This window comes from Equus asinus, chromosome 21, assembly GCF_041296235.1.
Source record: "Equus asinus isolate D_3611 breed Donkey chromosome 21, EquAss-T2T_v2, whole genome shotgun sequence".
In the NCBI taxonomy this organism is placed as follows: Eukaryota; Metazoa; Chordata; class Mammalia; order Perissodactyla; family Equidae; genus Equus; species Equus asinus.
The window spans coordinates 8,756,917-8,774,889 of record NC_091810.1 but is presented as its reverse complement, the minus strand read 5'-3'; positions in this window follow the sequence as shown (position 1 = coordinate 8,774,889).

Genomic DNA, 17,973 nt, shown 5'->3' with positions numbered 1-17,973 from the left:
GAGGAAAACCTCTAAGGCAGGGTGTGGCCGATCACGACTTCAGGCACCCATCCACTCGCAAAGGAAAAGCTTCAGCAGATTGGACCAGAAGAGGTTCCCGCTGCTCTCACTAGGTCCACGATTCCTGTGTGTCCCACGCAGACCAAGGATGCTCACAAAGAGCTTTCTAAGTCCTGGGGTAATTTCCTTACAGGGGTGGCATTCTCTGCGGTTGAAAGGGAGACATCAAAGGGAGCCCAAGCAGCCTTTTGTACAACGTGCATCCGGGCACTCAGCCCTTTGTTCCAAGAGGGGCTCAGCTGAAGCCACAGCCCAGGCTTTCAGGGAACGACGCAATGCAGCATGGTCACTGTGCGACCACGGGATCCAGAGAGACTCAGACTCCCAGCACCACCTGAAGCACAGACCTGTTTGAATCTATTCACTCCTTTGTTCACTGGGTCCATCCTTCAACAGGAATTTACTCAGCCATTGCTGCTTGCTGGGCACGGAGTAAGACCAACACATAGGACCAGCATTTGGGCTTAGGAACTGCCAGTTGAACAGCAGAGGATTGTGCAACGGGCATGGGAGCACAGAGGTGCTGAAAGGGGCCCTGGGGATGTTTCCCAGAGATGAAAGATGGGACTTGGAGCTGCACACATCTCTTCTAGAGAGCCCCCAAGGCCCCCAGACCCTTGGCCAGGCTTATATCTGCAGACCTTCAGTAAGAAGGAAGAAGCAAGCAAAGCTACTGTGCCATGGGCTCCACGCCTGACTCCGGCTGCCACGGGGGTCCAGGCTTGGCCAGGACCCTAATTCTGAGAATCACTAGAAGAGAGCTCAGGAAGAGCAGGGCACTCAAGCTGCTGGTCCTGTCTAATGCCTCTTCCTGGCTCTAGGTCCATTCATTCATTCATTCCTGTGAACACCGTTCACCACAGTGCCTCAAATTTCTTTATGGGCCTAGGGCCCCTTCATGCTCACTGAACACATAATGATTTTTCCCAGTCTCTCAGGAAAAAAGATGAGCATAAAGATTGTCACTGTTAACTATTATCCCCAAGTCCCACATTCTCAGAAAGATAAATTTTACATTACAATCACAAATGGGACGCACAATGCTTGCAACATTCTAATGAGAAGCTTGTCCTGAAATGGTGCTGGCTCTCTGCTACATGTCACCACTCTTGGATGGAGAAGGAACTGGAAGATATGCAGGAACAGACCCAGGCAGATGCCACTGTCCAGGATGATCAGAGGGGTAGGTGGGGTCTGAGGAAAAACCACTCACTCTTCACGCCCCACTCTTCTCCTCCCTTTCCTAATACTGAGTCTCCTTCAGGAGTAGTAAGAGGCCCAGAGGAATAAAAGTGGGATAATGAATGTGGACCACAAGTCCCTAGCCCCAAAACTAGAAAGAGTTGACAATACAAGGTAGTGATCTCCTTGTCCCTAGAGGCATGCAGGCAGATGATAGACAATAAACAATTAATCAAACTACAGAAGGAATTTAAGAAAGAGAAGGACTTTAAGGGAGAGAAGGAAAATCATATTGCCAAGGCATCAGTTTCGTGCCAAGCCCTCTGCTTGGCCTTTATCCAACGTCCCACAACAATGCTGAGGAAAATAGTGTTGCCTGCATCTTGCCTGTTGAGCAGCTATGGCTCAGACAGGAAAGAGTATATTCCAAAGCAACAAACTGGCCAGTGGGTGTGACTCCAAAGCTCGTTCTCTTCCCATCACAACATGTTGCCTCCCTAGAGGGTCAGGACAGCGGATGGGGTCCATCTGTTCACTTGACAGATATTTGTTGAGTGCAGCCTACTGTGCTAGTGCTGGGGATACAAGGATGAATAAAAGCCTGGATCAGTGTGTGCATTCCAAGATTCTGGAAGGAGGCCCCAGTGACTATTGAACTGATTACACGGGTATGGGACGCACGGCCAACTCTCCCTCCTCCTGCTCCTGCCCACTCCCCAGTCTGCTGCCTCCCTGGCTAGCCTCCATCGGCACAGGGGCACCCAAAGGGCAGGCCCTGGCTGGTGTTCCCCAAAGCACAGCTCTCGGGATGGCAGGGCCACAGGCTGCTCCTTGGATGAAGGGGGCTCTTGGGTCCAGGCATCCAGGAAACCTGCAGGAGGCACTCACCGACGGAGGGTCGCAGTGCACGTGGAGCACAGAAGTGGGCTCTGCTCCTGCTGAGGCTGAGCCTCATGGCTCACGTAGGGATTGGGAGGGCTTTGCTGCTCTCTTTAGTACAAGGGCTTTCAAATTCTCTGGACAGTGGCCCAGAGTAAGAGATACATTTTAAATTGCAACTCTATACAAATACCACACACACACAAACAAACATAACCAAAGCCATAGTTTAGTAAAACAATACTCACCTTTACTATGTGGGATGCACTCTCTTTCTCTTCTATTTTCTCTTAATTCTAGGTCATGACCCTCTAAATCAGTTTCATGACTCCAGATTGAAAAACACCAGTCTGGAATAAAAGAAGCCACTCGAGCTGATTACGGGATAAGCTAGGCTCCCTCTGAATCGGAGGGTCAGAGAGGAATTCGTGAGACTGGAATCAGGAGGCTGAGGCTCCCATCCCAGCTTCCCTGCTTCCGGGCTCTGTGGCCTGGGCCAGTGGCTTCTCCCCCTGAGCTAACGTGAAGGCTTGATTGTGTTGGTCCTTACTGAGACCAAGGAGAAACAGGAAACAGCTGGCATGCAAATGGAATTCTCAGGAGAATTTAACCAATGGGTTGATTGCAGGGATAGTGCAGGGTTAAGGCAAGGGCAAGGAGAAGGACTGTCCACTAGAACCTGGAGAGAGAGCTGTGAGGGGCCACCCCTCAGGACACAACCACTGCCAGCTGTGGCCAGCCCTGGACAATAAATTCCCCAACCCCTCCTGTTCCCTCCTCCAGTCTCCTACTGGTGCTTCCCATTGGCCAAAACCAACCAAAAGCTAGAGCACAGGAAACCCCTTTCATGAAATCTTTCCAGGTCAGCTTCCTGAGACCCCAGCAGAATGAAGAGCAGAAAGTGGATCAGTTGTGAGAGGCAAACAGAGACGATCCATTAGCCCCATCCATGTCAAGATGGGAAGGGGCAATAATGGTTCACTGTGTCACTCGTCCCAGGTGCCATATGCAATTCAAGGGGTGGTGAGACTCTCACTCCTTCAGCCCTCAAAGCTTTCCCACCCATTTTCTAATTCAATGCTCACTGGTGTCTGCTTGTGCAGAGGAAGTGCCTCAGGCTTGGCACTGCAAAGGGACGGACATGGATCAGGCTGACCTCTGGCCTCAGGGAGCTCATGGAATCAGGTGAATAAAAAAGCCATGGCATAGGGGCTGGCCTGGTGGTCCAGCAGTTAAGTGCACACGTTCCGCTTTGGAGGCCCGGGTTTCGCTGGTTCGGATCCCGGGTGCGGACACGGCACTGCTTGGCATGCCATGCTGTGGTAGGCGTCCCACATATAAAGTAGAGGAAGATGGGCATGAATGTCAGCTCAGGGCCAGGCTTCCTCAGCAAAAAGAGGAGGATTGGCAGCAGTTAGCTCAGTGCTAATCTTCCTCAAAAAAAAAAAAAAACCCTGCTAGAACTAATAAATTCAGCAAAAAAGAAAAAAAGCCATGGCATAGAAGACTGTGGCATAAAACATGAGGTGAAGGGTGCAAAAGGAAAGAGTTGGCTGAGTGCTCTGGGGGAAACGAGAAAGAAACAAAGCAGATCCTGGCATCTGAGAACTGGTCTGTCATTCATAGCTAGACCATGTTAGTCTCCTGTTGGATGTGAACAATCTCACAGGACACCAGCATCAGACAAAGTCACTCTGAGATGATAAAATTAGACAAAAACAGGGTCGATGTGCAGCCCACACAACACCTAACACGCCCCTCTCTTGGCTGAGACGAGTGACTGCTACTTCTTAGCAGTCACAAAGCGAGCGTTGCCCCAGCTCCAGTCTGCCCTCCCTATCAATAAGAATTATTAAGATGCCCGATCCTAAAAGCGTTCCTGCTTTCTGACAGCACCCAATCCAGAACATCCACTTCCTTATGTCCTTCCCCAAAACTGCCCAACCAAAGGCCGGACTCTAATATGCTCTTACTGTGACACCCCTTTTCCATGGTGGGCATTGTTCCTCACTGAATCAAGTAAGAAACCCAGCTTGTCAGACACACGTGTGTTCCCCCGTGGCTTCTGACTGGAGAACATGCTGCTAAGGAGGGGAAACATATTCCGTAGCGAGGATCTGGGGCAGGTTCCTGGAAGGCTGGGGCCCGGGGCTGTGCGGAAGTGAAAGCCCTCCACTTCTGGACAGTGGGGGATCCAAGCAAAGCCCCTGAGGGCGAAGGTCTCTGGCCTGTTTCTACACAGGAAGCAGAGGCTTGGCCAGAGCACCAGAGAGAAGAGGACGGGGACTTTGGAGAGTGAGACTTTACTCCTGGAAGAGAAAAAACAAAAGCGCACTTAAAAAATGCCCATCTAGTAGGTCTAGGTAGGATGAATCGAAGGGAGAGAAATACTGGAACCAGGAAGCCCAGTGAGGAGGAGGCTGTGATAAAGCGGTGCACTGGGCGCCCAGGGGCCACTCCAGGCCCCCACTGAGAGCTCAGAGCCCCTCCTCTGTCTCGCTTCTCTGTACTCAACACATTCTGTGGCAGCAAAGGTGAAAACTGGGAGCAACAAAGTGCTCAGACCTGTCGGTGAGCCGGAGTGGGATCTACAGACCTCCTCGCCTGCAGCCAAAAGCACTTGAAGGAAAGCATTTGGAAGCAGGTGAGAGAGCTCCTCTAAAGAAGCATTACACACAGATGTCTGAAGAGGAAATTAATCCAGAGTTTGTGGATTAAATTCTCCTTGAGTCATACGAGACGTATTTAATTAATGGAAAAGACTTGGGTAGAATGCATTTGGTTTCACGAGGGGAAAACGTTTGAGGGGGGGACTTGTTCAAACGTATTTCCTTGGTGTTTCCCCCAAAGGACCTGGAATACAAAGGGGAGCATAAATGCCAGCCCAATGCAAGTGGCAACCAGTTTCTGGTTCGTAGTGCTTTATTTAACAATATCCAGTTCATTTCATTTGGGAGAAAAACTTTTAATTCCAATAGGTACCTAATCAGCCCTCCACAGTCCCTCTGAATAACCTAATTAGCACTTAGAAAAGGGGCTCAAACTAGAGCTACAATAAGCTAAATAATAATTTGGGTATTTGCATTACTTCAAAGTAAAGCCCTTCCCTGTCCCTGGCTGGTGAGGGAATCTGCTGGTCTCTGGAGTGCTGCACACCACGCGTGACTGTCAGAGCGTCACAGCTCACCGGACCCACACCCGATGAAGAACGGGCTGTCGCAGGCTCTCTGCCACATCTTCATGTGGAATTATTCAGCAGCTAGACTTTATTTCACTTCTGTTGGGCCCGTAAACATACATATTTATCAAAACCCTTTGCAATTCTGACACCATATACTTTAAGACACTATCCTATTTGTGGGTAATCAGCATTTCATGAATATTAGATTTCTGCCTTAATTTCACTGGCATGTCTTTTTTCTTAGCAGGGAAAGATCAGGACTCAATCATGTGCATGCTGCTAAGAAGAAGACAAACTCCCGCCCTAGTCAAGAAGACACTGTGACGGAGACGGAGCACTGGGCCTGCATGCCCACTCCTCTCCCTGGCTCTCTTCTGGGTTCTCTCCCCCTGCTGTCACCACTCCACCCAGCCTCCCTGTCTCATTGCCCAGAGATAGCTAGCTGACTCAGTCACTGAGCAGCAGCAAGGAATTGTCAGAGGCAATGTGAATCAAAAGAACTCAGAAATAAACCATGAGCAGGTCGCCAGGGGATGGCTGAGTCCGGCACTGAGATCCCGAGCGGAGACAGAGCTCGCTGCTCCAGCAGACTCAGCCTCACATCACAGTCCGGCCCCAGCTCCTCAAGAAACCAAACCTCGCAAGAGATGGGTCTAACGGTGAGACAGCCCACGGGATGGTTTTGACGGTGATAGGCAGAGTGCTCAAAACTCTTCCCCTAGACCAGCCACTTTGAAGCCAGAAAGAGGGGGACAGAATAAAAAATAAAGGAATATCTAGTAAGTTAAACATCTGGAGCCTGGGAGGCAGTGTCCTGGCTTGGGGGCTGGGCTGGGCCCCGACACATCTGTGAGGCCTCACCGCCAGCCCCCCAACCTTCTACCCGGCCAGCTAGCCTTTAATTCATTCAGCTATCACTGAATGCATACGTACCAGGTGCCAGGCGTGGGGCCAAGCACCGAAGGTACAGAAACAAACGAGGCAGCGTCCCAGCCCTTCATTCATTCGCTCACTCATTCATCCCTTCTCCAGCTGTTGACTGGTCTCTTGCTAGGTCACACACATTGCCAGTGCTGGGTTTATATCAAAGAGCAAACCAGATGTGGTCACTATCCCATGGAGCTTAGGGTCTTCATGGACAGTATAAGTTTATTTGTGTGTTTGTTGGTTTGATGATCAACTGTAACTTGTGATAAGTACTACAGAAGCAAGGCACTGAGTTCTGTAGCAAGAAAAACAGGAAAGATCAAATCCAGCCTGGGACGTTAGGGAAGGCTGCTCTGAGGAAGAGAAGTGAGATGTGGGAGGAGTGAGGAGGCCAAGGGCTGCAGGGGTCTTCCGGGCAGCAGGGGCAGCAAGTGTGGGGATCCTGGCTTAGGAAGAGTTTGACGGAGTCAAAGAGGCACGGCCAGAGGCTAGGGGGCTGGGGCACAGTGAGCCGGGGAGAGGGCAGCAAGTGATGGGGTGGGAAGGCAGGGAGGCGGACCGGGAGCTTAACTTGGGGAACAAAGACCCCCACCAAGGGGTCCATTGGTAGAATCCAGTGAGTTTGTGAACAAGGGTGAGGAAAGGACTCTTGTGTTCACTAACCTCTAACTGAAATTTAGGATTTCCTTAATAGTAGAGACTGCAACTTGGTCATCCACACACACCCCAGAGGGTTCCACATCCCCTCACAGAGTGGCGGACATCAGGCTGTGTCATTGACACCGAGCACTACTTTGAAACTGTGATTCCTGTCAGACCCACTGCTACAGCCTGTTCTTTAAGACAGTAACAGAGAAGCATATCTGTTACATTGCATTTTACTATGTTGATAATGATATTTCAAAGTAATTTATTTTCTTTGTAGATCCTGTGTGTATTACTTCGTGCATTTAAAAGAGTTGTTCAGGGGCTGGCCCCATGGCCGAGTGGTTAAGTTCGCGCGCTCCGGGCAGGCGACCCAGTGTTTCGTTGTTTCGAATCCTGGGCGCGGACATGGCACTGCTCATCAAACCACGCTGAGGCAGCGTCCCACATGCCACAACTAGAAGGACCCACAACAAAGAATATACAACTATGTACTGGAGGGCTTTGGGGAGAAAAAGGAAAAAGAAAATCTTTAAAAAAAAGTCAATTAAAAAAAAAGTACTCATTTAAAAAAAAAAAAGAGTCATTCAGAGAAGGGGTCCACTAACTTCACGCAAAGAGGTCCATGGTACAACAGAGTTAAGGACCCCTGGTCTAGCTAAATCTCCCTCAAGGACTTTGCAATCCAGAGAGGAAGGCAGCAGGAGCCAGAATGAACTGGATGATGAAAGCGCTAGTCCCAGGAGCTCTGGGAAGACAGAAGCAGCAAATCATTCATGTTTACTTCCCCTCTCTGTATTGTGCATCTGCTCGCTCTCTCTCTCTGATTGTTCTCACTGTCTCTCCCCTTCTGTCCCTCTCTCTTGGCCCCTCCTTCTTCCTCCCATCTCAGTTCATGTCTGCATTATTCCTCTTCACTTATTCTATCATCTTTGACTTCAAGCCTGTCCAAGAGCCCGGAACGTCAGGACCCAAATGGGAGCACACAAGCCTGCTAGTTGAGTCTTCTCTCTCCCCTGTTTGATGGTGGATAAGCAGAGGCTCAGCGGGCGCGGATGCTACACACAGAGTCTCAAGATGCATCAAGCGCAACCCTATTGCTAGCCTGGCACTTCTGCCCCGTGCCCCCGAGGGGCTCTTAGGTACCAGACACTGATGAGAAGGTCTCACAACACAGCCAAGGCCTCAGAGGTGGAGCTCGGAGGGCCTTTCCTCCCACCAGTGGCCTTGCCTTCAGCAGTGTCCACGGGAGGGTTGAACATCGTCTTCCTCATCAGACTCCCCACATTGCACACAGAGGAGCTGTTTTCTAAGAAGACTCCCCACATGGCACACAGAGGAGCTGTTTTCTAAGCAGAAAGGCCAAGAGGCTCCAACAGCAGCCGACCTCCCGAAGGATGAGAAACAGTCTCTCCTCAAACAATGAAAATGAGTATTTCTCCCCGCTTCACTTACCTCCACCACGGGCTCCCGAAAATGGAACCCCAGCATCAGGGGATGACAAAGCAGGAAAAGTGGAGCCCAATGCCAGCCTGCTGTGCATGGCAGAGACCTCACAGCCTCTCTTCCAGAAAACACAGTGACAGGAGGGAGGGAGGGAGATGAGGTGACACTAACTCCTGTTGAGTCTCCCGAGATGGGGAGGGCCAAGGCAAGGGGGTAGCTTCCCAGGACAGGACTAAGCTGACAAGCTGACACCTCCACAGCCCCCAGCCTTCCTCCCTCCTCCGTGCTTCCGGAGCGCTTGGCACACACCAGTGTTGTTAGCGTTACAGCGCTGTCTGTAACTTTCAGTTACTTCACTGTGACTTGCTGGGCATGAAACCTGGTAAGGAGGAGGCACTTGGTGAAATTTACTTGAGGTTAAGCGAAACTGAGTGAGTTTTAACACAATTACAACCTGTTGTTTAAAGATTTCTGAGGTTAGAGAGTGAAGGGGAAAAGTGGCATACCTCTTATGACATACCGAATCAAATCTCTAAGCTGCCTTCTTCGCCTCCCCAAAACTGGAGAGGAGGAAGACACGGAAAGATTTGAAATGTCTAGGCATCTCGTCGTTCTTGGCTACCACAAGGTGGGCTGAAAGGATGGGCCGGTCTTCAGGAGACCATATAAACGATACAATAATAGAATGATTGATGATAAAACGGTCATATAAATGAGTCTCTGGCAGGCAGAGGAGTGGGGGACAGAGAGCCCTCTGAATGAAATGAGTCAGAGACCTGGAGGGAGCCCAAAGCAAAGGGGCCTGAAAATGGAGATGCAAGGAGTAATGGGGGACCAAGGGTGGCTGGGCAGATCGTGGGGCAGCCACAGGTGTCTCCTAGCACCCCTGATAACAGAACCCCGTCTCTGCAAAGCCTTCAGAAAGGGGTGCATGTCTGAGGGGGGGTACTGCCCATGTGAAGCAGGAGAAGCCCATAAAAGAGTCTGTCTGGGCTGTGGCTGGAGTCTGGCGAGGCTGAGAGGTTGTGAGGTGGGCACAAGAGGTGACCAACAACCAGAGAGTGCGTGAATGCTAAGTCAGAATGACCAGGACACTGCCCGGCTCTCCACTCCTCACGGACGGAGTGAGACGCAGGGCCCAGAGAAGCCGGAGTCGTCAGGCCCAGGAGTGGCTGAGGGAAGGGGCACACAGCGGGCCGCTCTGATGTCTGTCCATCTCAGCCCGGGCCTCCTGGCAGAGGCAGATGCAGCCTGGGTCAAGGCTGGGTGAGGATCTGGGGATCAGGACTCTGGGCACCCCTTTCTACCAGCGCCCCTGTCTGATGTCTGCATCCACGCTCAGAGCCACCCCCAGACACATTCCAGAACACACGCCCAGGCAGGCCGGCACCACGGCTGCCTTGCAGCAGACTTGGCAAATACCTTGTTTCCTTTGCAAATAAGTCTCACTGCCCCACAGAGGGCTTCCCTCAGCCACTCCGCACAGTTTCCTGGAGGCATCCCTGTCAGAAGGTGAGATTTCCTGACCATGTCCCCAGTTTTTGGGGCTCCAAGGCATGGAGCAACTGGCTAGAGCCATCTGAAATGCCAAAACCTGGCTCTGGCCTCTTCTCCCAACCTCAGGCGGAGGCAGGAGGCAGGCGGCAGGCCTGCAGGAAGCTGCTGCTGCGAGCGCCAGCGCCTGGGGCAGCCGCCAGTTCCTGGGGCCTCAGCCTTCCTGTCTAAAGAAATGGGCATGTTTAGTGGATATTCTGACAAAAAGTATGTCAAAGAGCTTGGCAAAGGTCAAACACAGGTGAGGAGGAGATGGTAGGACGAGGATGAGGAGGACGACAATGGCGATGGCTTGTTACTCACAACTCCCTGCTTCTTAGGAAAATCGGCCCTGAGGAGGAGCCTTCACTCTCCTGAGCACAGTGGAGAGTGCTGGTTACTTTGCTGGGGCTGCCATAACATGCCACCACAGACTGAACACACGGACATTTATTCCTCACAGTCTTGGAGGCTGGAAGTCTGAGATCAAGGTGTCGGCAGGGTGGGTCTCTTCTGAGGCCTCCCTCCTTGGCTGGCAAGCGGCTGTCTTCTCCCTCTGTCTTCACAGGGTCCTCCCTCTGTGCTTGTCTGTGACCTAATCTCCTCTTCTTATAAGGACACAGTCCCATTGGATTAGGGCCCATCCCCATGACCTCACTTGACCTTAGTCATCTCTTTAAGGCCCTATCTCCAAATATAGTCACATTGTCAGGGCTTAAGGGGTTAAGACTTATTGGGGTTAAGACTTCCACATGGAAGTTTTGGGGGGCACAATTCAGCCCACAACAGTGGGGCTATAAGGTGTGAAAGCTGATGGGAGGTGGTGTGATGGTCCCATGCCAAGGGCAGATGCCTACAGAGGCCAGGAGACAGAAACCCGAGTGAGTGGAGCAGGCAGGGTGGGGAACGTGCTCCCTGCGGAGCTCATGCCCACTTAGGGGAAAGACAGTCCCTCTCAGCCTAGCAGCATCTGTCATGGGAAAATCAGACCTGGTATGGCCAGTTTTTCTGATTTTTAAACAGAAACCAGAAGTCTGTTTTCTCATGTGAAATCTCCTGATTTTTAAATATTGGTAATGAATTCAAATTTTTTTAAAGCAGTGCACAAAATGTGTGTTAACACCTGAGGACTGGATCTGGTACAGGGCCCCCAGAGTACCACCTCTGAGACAGCCACAGGGCTCTGCAGGGGACCCAGCGGTAGCACTAGGTGCTCAGACACACAGATGCAGCCCCTTCTTGGGAAAGGGCTGCTCAAGTTCAGAGGTGTTTTTAAAAGCCGATTGTTAATGAGCTGGAAAAGAAAGAAATAAAGACCATTACGATCACTCTAAGAAAGCATTTCCAATGCATGGGTCATTTACTATTGATTATCAGAGCAAATGCTATTGTGCGTGCCTGGTGGCTGGTTTTAAACCCTCTGTATCTTTGGAGTTTTCAATTTATTTGGAAGCACTGTAATGAGCAGCACATGACAATTACTTCCTTCAGTACTCCCTGTAATCAAGATAAATTATCTTGCTATTGATGCAAATGGAATATGAAAATCTATAGAGTTCTCCTGAGGAGTGTAAACTCCACACCATGCTCACCAGACTTGAATTTTGAAGCAAAATCATTTTGGGGTCAATCAAAACTACATTTCCCGAAAAGTTTTATTGCCACTCAGCCTGAGTCACCTCCAGAAGTGAGGAGCAAACAGCACTGGTGAGGCGCTGCGGAGCCTGGTGTGGGCCGTGCTGCTGTCCTCAGCTACACCTTACAGAGCGCTTCACGCCCTCAGAACTGTGGGGTCGTTTGACACTCACAGGTGTCTTGTTATAAATGTATTTACATATTGTACATATTTATTTACAATTCGTTCTCCCCATTGCCGAACAACCTCTTATGAAAATTCAAAGTACAATGAATCATAGGAGTTTTTCGTAAACACAATCAACTCAGTTTGCATTATTTCCCTTTCTCCCGTGTCTCCTCCTTCTTTTCCATCAAGTGCTTGGCCTCTGAGCCAGTGTTTCTCTCGTACTTTCTCTTCTGCCAGAAAAGGTGCTACCCCGAGCACCTTTGTGTCATAGCCTTTGTCCTTCTGTCCCCCAGCCCCGAGCTTTCTTCCTTTCCTCAGTTGGTGGGGACGACACAGCCTTCCTTCTGGGAATCCCCTCCAGGACAGGGTGCTTCTGCCAATCTTGGGATTCTTTTGTGCATCTAATCTCTCTTTCCCATCGTGCTATTTAATTGACTGCTCTTTGATTTAGCATCTTCATTACAAAAGCTTCTTTGTTACAGCAAGACAAGTATTAAGCGCTCTCTCAGCCATACCTTTTCAAGTCATTTCTTCCCAGCTGGAGTTCTTCTGTCCATCCTGCTTAAATGACAGAGACAGAAGGGCGGGGGGAGGGAGGGCCAGGGAGGAGAAGCCTCCAACACTCTAGCATTTTCACAGTGGCTGTCACCGGATGGAGGATTGCGGGTGAGTTATTTTATTGTCTTCTTAACGTTTTCCAGGATTTTACAAGTTGCCTGAGATATACACTTTATTCCATCTTCCCTAGAAAGCAGAGCCTGTGGCAAAGCTTAAATGCTAAAGCTTTGTTGGAGGTGTGATGGCAGGGAGGAAAGGATGAGGACAGCGAGGCAGGGACAAGGAGAAACAAAAGCCAGCGCTGCAGCCGCGAGCTGTGACAGCTCCACAGCAGACACAGCTGATTGCGCAGTCACTCAGCGCCCTCCTGAGAGGCCGCGTGGAGCCGCGGCTCAGCACAGCCCACGGGACAGGCACCTCAAGGTCTGCTGACTCCATCTGCCTCTGCAGGTCAAAGTCAGCTCCGACTGCCCACACTGGCAGATCACAGGTCACGTTGATGAGGATTTTTAGGCTGCTTAATTTTAAAATGGCTTATGATGAGGATTTTTAGGCTAGTTAGTTTTAAAACTACAGATGAGATTCAGGCTCCAAGGAGTGGAATTTGTTTGCCCCTTTGTTGGGAAACATTTACATTTCTAAGGGAAACCTCTATCTGTGAAGATGCCTCCCTCTCTGTGCTAGGAAGAAGGGGGGATGGTCTTATCTCTAGAAGCTCTTAATCAATGCCAGAGGCAAGAACTTAAGTTGGTTACTGTCTGGCAACCTCATGTAACTGACCCCCCCCCCAAATCCTCCTTTGTCTTTAGCCAAGGATAAAATTCAAGTGGTGACTTCTGCCATTTACTCAATCCAGTTTAATTCTTATCTAAAAGTTGTGGGACCGCCAAATGGCCAGACCATACAGGCACTGATACCATTTTAACTTTTTTACATATTCTTTGTCTTGTAAAGAGATAACTCACATACCTATGCCTTAAATTTAGCCTTACTCTCCACCCAACTTTGCAGCAGCAGCAGCAGAAACTCTGACTGCCCATGGGTCCTGTCCCCATGCTATTCTACTCTCTAAATAAAACAGCACTACTGCCAGATCTTAAGAGTCTAAGAAATCTTTCTTTCGACTCCTCAGCTCACCGACCCCCCATCAATGTTACCGTTAGCCAGCTCCTCCTGCAGCCACCGGAAAAGCCAGGGCCTCTGTGGACCTAGCCCAGCTGGTGTGCAGCTTTGGCTGTTTCTCCTGTCGCTTGATGCCATACGTGGGGCGCTCCTGGTCTGCAGAGCTGGTGGCAGAGCTGGTGGCGGCAGCAGCCAGGGTCTCGTGACACAGCCTCCCGCGCAATTGCTAGGGCTGCTCTGGCAGGGAATTGAGACAAGCGGCCAATGCCTGGTGATTGAATTTTCTTCCATCTAAGAAAATAACAAGGAAAGTTTCTTTTATAATATTCAATTAAATTTAAGAGTCTCTATCCTTTCAGCCTTTGCCTGCTCAAGCCTTCTCCCACGGTCTTCACGTCCCAAATGCAAACTGGACACGGGGCTTTGGGACAGAAGTCATAAGCTGCGAAGCCTGCAGAGGCCAGGCCGGCCACATCAGCAGGAAAAGCCGCCCAGTGGAGGCCAGGAAAGAGCTCGGGCTGCGGCCACAGAGAGGACACATGCGGAAGTCATACGTGCTCAGCTCCAGCCCAGGGCTGTCACTCCTGCTAATTTTTTTCCAAAAAAATTTAAAAGTTGAAAATCAGAACTTCTCTGCAAAATCTTCTCATTTTTCATTGTTGAAAGCAAATATACCTTTTCATTTTCCAAACACTTTGGGCCAAACAAAACATGCCAGCTGGCCACAGACATTCATCTAGGTATCCTCCAACTTGTGACATCTCTTCTCAAAGACTATGTCAAGCTTAAAAACCCTGCATTTTCTCAACCTTTGCCTTGCCTCCTAATGATGACACCTCCCACTTCCTGAGCACTGCCACGTGAACGCCGCTGCTGAGTGTTGTGTGTGGGTTTCCTCATTTAGCCCAAGGAGCTTCAGAGAGGTTCCGGGTGTCAGAGGGAGACCAGGCAGAGCTGGATCCCCTTGCTGGCCTTGCAGAAAGTCCCCCGGACACAGCTTGACCCTTCTTCCCCACTTTCCCTGGGCTTTTATTGAAGACTGGACTGGTCTTCGGGCAGAACCCAAAGGAGGCCCCATCTGGCCAGAGTGACTTCTTCATCGGCCTTCACTCCCCACCTCTCCCCTCACCGCCCGCAGCCTTCTCCTCTGGAAACTGAACTCACTGAAGGCAGGGGCTGTGTTTTAGGTAGCAGTGTGTCCCCAGGGCTAATGTCACTCAATAAAGGAAGAGATCCTAAAACCCTCAATGTGCAACGTTTCTGTGCTCTTGAGACACTTTGAAAGGCTGATGAAAATTATTGGTCCTTTCCCTCAAAATATGTACCTGTTAAAGCAGACGCCTCACCCGATTGCAGGGAGTGCCTATGCTGCCTGAAGCCTGTCTATGAGCCTGGGTTAAGAACTCCTGACCCAATGACATGTTCCTTCTTTAGAGATTAGAAATCTCTATCCACAGGCTTGTTTCAGATCACATCACGAGTTGTGACAAACCCAGCACTCCTGATTCCTGGTGTTTGATTTATGATCTATGGTTTGCATAGAATAAAAACCAACTCAAGCTGGCCTCAGAAAAGGGGAAGAGGTAGAAAATTTCGATTTGGGATGATGAAAAGTTCTGGAGATGGATGGTGTTGATGGTTGTACCACAATGTGAATGTACTTAATGTCACTAAATTGAATACTTAACAATGGTTAAAATCAGAAGTTTTTATGTTATGTACATTTTATCACAATAAAAAAGGCGAATATTTCAAATTAAAAAAGGGAAGAATACCTTTTTTTTCCCCCCCTGGGAAAGATTTGCTCTGAGCTAAAATCTGTTGCCAATCTTCCTCTTTCTTTTCTTTCATGTGAGCGGCTGCCACAGCATGACTACTGACAGACATGCAGTGTGGTTCCATGCCAAGGAACCAAACCTGGGCCTCCAAAGTGGAGCACTCTGAGGTTTAACCACCAGGCCATCGGGGCTGGTGTGGAAAGGTACATTTTAAGGGCATGAGAGTATGTCCAGGAACCCACTGGAAGCCAGGCTGCAGGAGGAAACAGAACTTTCTATTTGTCTCTCATCTCTGCTCCTCTCTTTGTGGCTTCTCCCTTGCTCTGTTCTTCCAGCTTGTGCTCATTCCACAGCTTCTAAGTTTGTATTTCCTCTGAAGAGAGACAACTCCAGGCTGAGGGGCCACATGTCAGACTCAGACACAAATTCCTTAGAGGAAGAATCTGATTGTCCCAACTTGGAACTAAGAACAATCTCTGGCTGGAAGGGCAGGGTCGCAATATGCTTATGGCAGCAGAGATGGGGCCTGTCGTTGGGGAGCGGAGAAGAAGCACGTGCAGGAATGTCAGGGAGATGAAGCAATTAGGAGCCACAGACTGATGCACGCAGAGGAGCACAGATAGAGCACATGTTACTGAGCCGGGAAAGGAAGAAACAGAATGAGACCTAGATCAGAGCTTCCCCAGCATGAATGTCCTGTGAAGCTGCAGTGTCTGCCTCCGCAGGTGTGGGGAGGCCCGAGGGGCTGGGTTTCTGACGACCCCCAGGGGATGTGCTGGTCCAGGACCACGCTTTGAGCAGCCGGGCTCTGGAGAACCAGCTCAACTGTGTAAACTAAAAACACATGCAGAGGGCTGCAGCGGCTCCACAAGGACACTCATCCTCCAGAAGACATCTCACACTCAAGAGGACACCTGGGCAGTGAGAGGGGCGGGGCAAGAAGAGGACACAGGGAGCACAGGTGCCCAAGGTGAGAGGGCCGTGCTCAAACACAGAGGGGCGCACTGAGGACTGAGGGGGATTACCTCAGCCCTCTGCACCTACAGTCCAGAGAGGGAGGAGGAGGGGGAGCAGAAGTTGTGAAGTGGCAGCAGCAGCAACGAGGTTATTGGGCGACTTCCCCACACGGGGGTATCAGAGAAGGGGGCTGCCAAGAGCTGAGCAGACACCCAAGAGTCTCCCACCCTCAGTCTGCCCCACTTGCCTTGCAACATCCTGGCTTTCTGCTCAATGACCTGTAAAGGCCATTTGACATGATGGCCTGGTTTTTGCCTCTAAAAAGGTAGCTTGGTGAGGGTGGTAAGATTGAAACCCACTGCCCCTGCACTGCCCACATGACTGGGTTCAACATGTTCCCTGGACATAGAAAACCCTCTGCTTAGATTTATTCCAACAATTTGATTCACATGCACAATGTAAAAAAATTACATCAATGTCAGTAATCAAGAAGGCTAGTAAGCAAGTACAGCAACCCCTCTTCCCGAGGATTTTCTAATAAAGGAAAGGCTGAGGGCCAGCAGCCAGTGGCACTGACAGAACGACAACCAGGCCACAGCGAGGGGAGGGGCAGAGCATCCCAAGGCGCATCTCAGGAGGCCACGGGCATGTCGCTGAAGGGCAACATTGTGATCAGTTTCTCCTGCCCCAGTCTCATTCTTTCCAATATATTAAAGAGACTGAAACACAAGTGCATCTCCAAAACAGGAAGAATTGGAGACCTGAAATACCCCCCACACAGCACGAGGCCAGATGCCCGTCCCCCGCTCTGCTTGCCTCAAAACTCCATTACATCCTGAGCTTTCTTCACCTTCACCTGATTACCTGGCGAGTGGGTAAAAATGGTATTTCGGACAATCCAAGAAGCGATTTTTCAGCTCTTGGAGTGTCTCTGAAATTGAAGCATGACCCTGGATTTTGAATCGCTCACAACCCACTCATTAATTCGGGAGTGAAATGATCCATCATATTGTTACCAAGCTCAGTGACCTAGATTCTGTGTTAATCACCAGATAGGCACTTACTGAGCACCTGCTGTATGCTTAGCAGTGTACTAGGCACTGTGGATGAGAAAAAAGAAGCAGTGGGCTTGGAATTTGTCTATTAGTGCCCACTGTCTATCTGGAGAGATAGGACCAACACACACAAAATAAATTAGAGCAATATATTATATTCTTATACATCCGGTGGGTCCACTTCATGCTTCATGCTTCAGACATGACTGATCTGCAGATGCAAACAGTGTCACCAAGACACTACGGCTCCACAGAGAAAATCTTCCTGAGCGTGGAGCTCTCAAGGAAGGGGGCAGGAAGGGGAAATGGAAGGAGAAGCAGAAAGAAGCACTGGCCGGGATATGCTCTTCCGCGAAGTCATAATACTGGAGGATAGAAAGAGCCATCTACTACTGCCATCCACGTCAATCCCCAGACGAATCCTGGTTTGCTGTCTCTGGGCTGCCTGCCTTTTTCCCCACAGGAGTCACTGAGCTGGGCTGTGGGACACTCTGACTGGTCATTCTGAATGCCGGACCCACCCCAGAAAGGGCAACCTGACCAAAACCACATGGAGTGGCGGAGTGTGAGGGTCACTAAAGAAAAGTCTGCTGGGCAGACAAATAAACAGCATGATGTGGTTGAGACCACATGACATGAATACTGGAAACATCACTGTGTGTTGAAATAAATTAGGGTAAGAGTGGAGAGTTTCTAAAAGGGGTGAAATTAAACACAACAATAAATGTCATTTTGGGTCTACCATGTGGCGGGCACGTACTAGGCCTTTTATTATACCTTATGGGAAGTCAAAATTCAAGACTTAAAGGCTGCATGATGCAACCCTGCCCATGTCCTCACCTTTGT